Genomic DNA, 4,096 nt, shown 5'->3' on the forward strand with positions numbered 1-4,096 from the left:
GGTGTGGGTGTGGGTGTGGGTGTGTGTGTGAGAATGGGTGACTGATTGAGTTCAGTGTGAACCGCTTCAGGGTCTTCCTGACTTCATAAAGCGCTACACCACATACCTGACATAAGTGTGGGATCTCAGCTAATGCTACCATACTTACTCTTTGCTTTTATTCACAATTAATTAAATAATTACTCTACTGAGTACAAATGGTTATAATCTACCAGCCAAATATAATCTAGAAAACAAGCAAAAGGGACTTAAACTGCATTAAATTCTGTAGCTGTCCTATAAACAATGTATATTCTCAAGCCTGGTCAGTCAAGCCAGTGCAGAAGAGCCTTTAACTTGTAGTCTGTCTAATGGATGTGGAAGGTTTGTCCAGTTCCTGTAATCTATAATCCAGATTGTATCAAAGTCTCTGGGCAAATGATCCTACTTTGCACACTGTTACCTCATAATACTCCATTACTAACTTCAACACAAGATTAGTATTAATGAACCATAAGGCACATTTCACTAAATAACTTTCCATCAAAGGCAAATTTTGCAACTTATTTTTTCTGTAAGTCAGATACCTTATTTGGTTTCGACAGACACTGCTATGCCACTCTCTGATATGTTGTTTCAGTTTCTCTCTTAAACAGCAAGTTGTGTTACAGTAGATTTTATTGGTTGTCTTGGTTTCATATTTGATTCCTTGGGTTTACTTTAAAAAAAGTTAGATTTCTCTAGTAGTTCACTAATGATTGTTTGGATGCAGTAGTCTGCAACATGTTAATTATATATTAGCTCACTTAGATGGACTTTTGCTCTCTTTTCTATCCCAAAACTGATACAGATCTTTGTGACTGAGATCATAAAACTCAGGGAGATTGTTTCACTGTACTAGATGGCTGATGTAACAGGGCAATACGCTGCTGAAATCAATTAGTTTTAACATTAATGTTAAAGTTAATTCATTTTTTAATAAAAAAATCAAAAAAGTCCCTTGGAACAAAACCCTAAGAATTAAAAATTTGGCAAAAAATCATTTTTTATGTTGATGAATCAGTTAGTATGGATGAAACAATTCATGTATCTTTCTGATGTTGCAGTCACTTGTTTGCTCTTATGCTTTATTTTAGACAAAGTCACCAAGCCTACCATATCCTGTGAAATAAACAATGCAAGCACCTCTGAATCAACAGGGAAGGCGACTCTGCTCTGCTCTTTACCAACCCATTCTGATCAGTCCTCACTGGAGTTTCAGTGGAGCACAAATGGACAGATTAATCTTGGATACGTGTTGAAGATTTCCCTTGGAGGGGAAGTTGATGATCATCAGTACAACTGTACTGTAAAGAACCAACTCACTGAGGAATCAGCAGTGTTCACTGCTAAGGACTGCTACCCTGGTAAGATATTTGTTTTAGACTTTTATTCTTTAGTAAACAAACTTAGAGGCTATTATTCATATTCTAATGAATAATAGAATAGAAATTTCACCAGAGATAACTGGTGAACAGTTATCTCTATAACTGTTCACCAGTTATAGAGATAACTGGTGAACAAAAGCAGATATATGATCAATTTTATTGTAATTTCAGTTTTTTTATTTTTCACTTTGCTTTTTCTTTACAGAGCCAAAGGCTCAAGCCGGACTGATTGCTGGTGTTGTTGTGCTTGTTGTTCTACTGCTGATTATACCGCTGTTGCTCTTCATTTGTCATAAAAAAGGTACTGTTACAAATAAATTGGTTATGAGTAATAAAGTCGAATAAAATTAAATAATTGGGTAACACTAACCCTAAGCCATGGAGATTCCCAAGACGTTGACTCAAAACACACAGCCAATGAAACTCAATTGGTTCTGAGGAAAAAAATCAAACAGACCTGCTGGAATGGTTCTGTTAATAAACCCATATGAATCCAATTGGAAAAACTATGGAAATAATAGATTATCAGAGTACATAATATAAGTCTCCTGAACTTTAAAATTTGTAGGTCATTAGTTGGATTTAAAAGTCAAAATCCAACCTACGGTATACATGCAACTAATTTCTCCATGTCTTGCAGCTGTCATCACCCACCAAGCTACTTTTATTAAGTATTTTATACATTTTAATGAATGTTTTAAAGGTACTGTTATTTTTATAATATTGTAAAATATTGTAGCATTTTACGAAATTACACATGAATTGCTCCTTTTAGATTTCTTCATATGTGTAAATTTCTCAGATCGTTACTAGTATCTATTGTAGATTGTTACAGATCGTTACTAGTATCTATTGTAGATTGTTACAGATCGTTACTAGTATCTATTGTAGATTGTTACAGATCGTTACTAGTATCTATTGTATATTGTTACAGATCGTTACTAGTATCTATTGTAGATTTCTTGTCAGTACCCTCATTAGAAATATATGCACAGAGAAAAATGTTGATTCTTTCTTCAGTTATCATTTTTGTCAATGATTTGAATAAGTAGATTGATAGACAGTTCTCTGAAACTTAATCATGATACCGTTTTCTTGATTCTAGTACGCTCAAAGAAGTCTGATTTGGAAAGTCACTCAAAACCTGGATGTCTAAACGGTATGTCAGTATTTTGTCTGGACCATGAATACAAAAGTCAAACAGAAATATTGTCAGTTTTTGTAATAATTTATTGGTGTAAATAACAGAAATATTTTTTTGCTTGTTGTCATCTAGAAGACTGATATAACAATCATTGAATTGATAATGCAATTTACACATTTAACATTTTGAAGCAGCATTTCCTTAAGCATCTCATAGTAATTTTTAAATGATGGGCTGCTACGAAACAAAGAAGCAGGTTTACAGTAACAGATGTGATTTTTCTCTATATTAGCTATTTCTTAGTATCATATTAACAGTGACAGGTTTAAATATCATTGTGATAATTTATTGATTTCCAGCTACATTTATTATGTCTTTTCAAATTTTTTCAGTAGCAGCATCTGGAAGTGAGGAAACCCAGGTTCTTCTGGACAGAGCACCTACATTTCCCTCTAAACATCCTCTTGGACACCTAAAGCAAATAAATGACGCCCCGTTGAATCCTCCCCATAAGGGTAAACTCTGCCCAAAGATTTACTCGATTAAAGAAAGTGAAGCATAACTGTTTCATGTAAATTAAAGCAAAGAATTTACATGAAAGAACTTGCAGTGGAAGAAGAAATATATATTATTTTCTGTATAAACAATGCCAAAAATGCATAATGTGAAAAAAAAAATCACTTTAGGCATCTTAAGTTACAAAGTAAAGTTTAATATGCTGTATCAGAAGTCAGACTTTGTTTTTTATTCTGTTTTGTCTCAGAGCAAAATAGGATCTCAAGAAAAAGTGGCCTCAGAAGTCATTGTATGTGCATATAATAAAATACATATTTTCTTTGTGCAATGATTTTGCTGATAGTAATTAACTTTTTACAGATGAGGCTCATATGAAGGAGCGGAGGGAAAACATTCGCCGACGTTCATCCTCAGGTAATCTGTTTTGCTGAGTTTATAGTAAAAATGTTTAACATTAGAAGATCTTAGTTTCTTTTTTTTTTTACTAAAAAAAAAAAGAAACTAAACTAAAATAAATATGCTTTATTTTAAAATCTAAAATAAAGCATATTTTAGATTTTTAATCTAATTTTGGTAACTGTATGAGCAGTTATTTCTGGTCTACAAATTATTTGATTGTATTTAGTTTTCAAGGTTTTATTTTTCAATACTTTACAAATTCATTGAGAACTGAAAATGTAAAAAAAAAAAGCGAGTTCCTAAATTGGTATGAAGAAAACCTTTTTATCCTCAAATGTTATTGAATGAATAGTTGCATTTTGTTTCTTATCTCCTACTTATATTTTCAAGACATATTTTTTTAGACTAACTGAATGGTTTGAATTCATCTCACTACACATGTGGATTCAGTATTACACTGCACTTTGTTTTTTTATTATTTTGTGGTTTAGATTCAGAGAAGCCATACGATTTGACAGTTAAACAACGTTGCAAGATCTTTGAGAAGGAGAATGGAAAAGCTAATGAAACTGAGCCCAGAAAGGTTGTGGAGGAAGAAGTCTTGGAGAACAACCCTTCAGATTCTGAGGCT

At 32.7% G+C, this 4,096-nt stretch overlaps 1 protein-coding gene across 1 annotated transcript in view; it reads left to right on the forward strand.

The window, feature by feature from the left end:
- The first annotated feature begins 1,116 nt into the window (after positions 1–1,116).
- Positions 1,117–4,096, forward strand: part of LOC103134219 (histone-lysine N-methyltransferase SETD1A-like) — a 13,278-nt gene continuing 10,298 nt past the window's right edge. Inside the window, exons 1-4 of the mRNA XM_016668603.1 lie at positions 1,117–1,385; positions 1,612–1,707; positions 2,512–2,565; positions 2,943–3,065. The gene's annotated coding sequence lies outside the window, so the exon portion shown is untranslated. The remainder of the gene's footprint in view (positions 1,386–1,611; positions 1,708–2,511; positions 2,566–2,942; positions 3,066–4,096) is intronic.

The sequence above is a fragment of the Poecilia formosa genome, unplaced genomic scaffold (genome assembly GCF_000485575.1).
Source record: "Poecilia formosa unplaced genomic scaffold, Poecilia_formosa-5.1.2 Scaffold16, whole genome shotgun sequence".
Lineage (NCBI taxonomy): Eukaryota > Metazoa > Chordata > Actinopteri > Cyprinodontiformes > Poeciliidae > Poecilia > Poecilia formosa.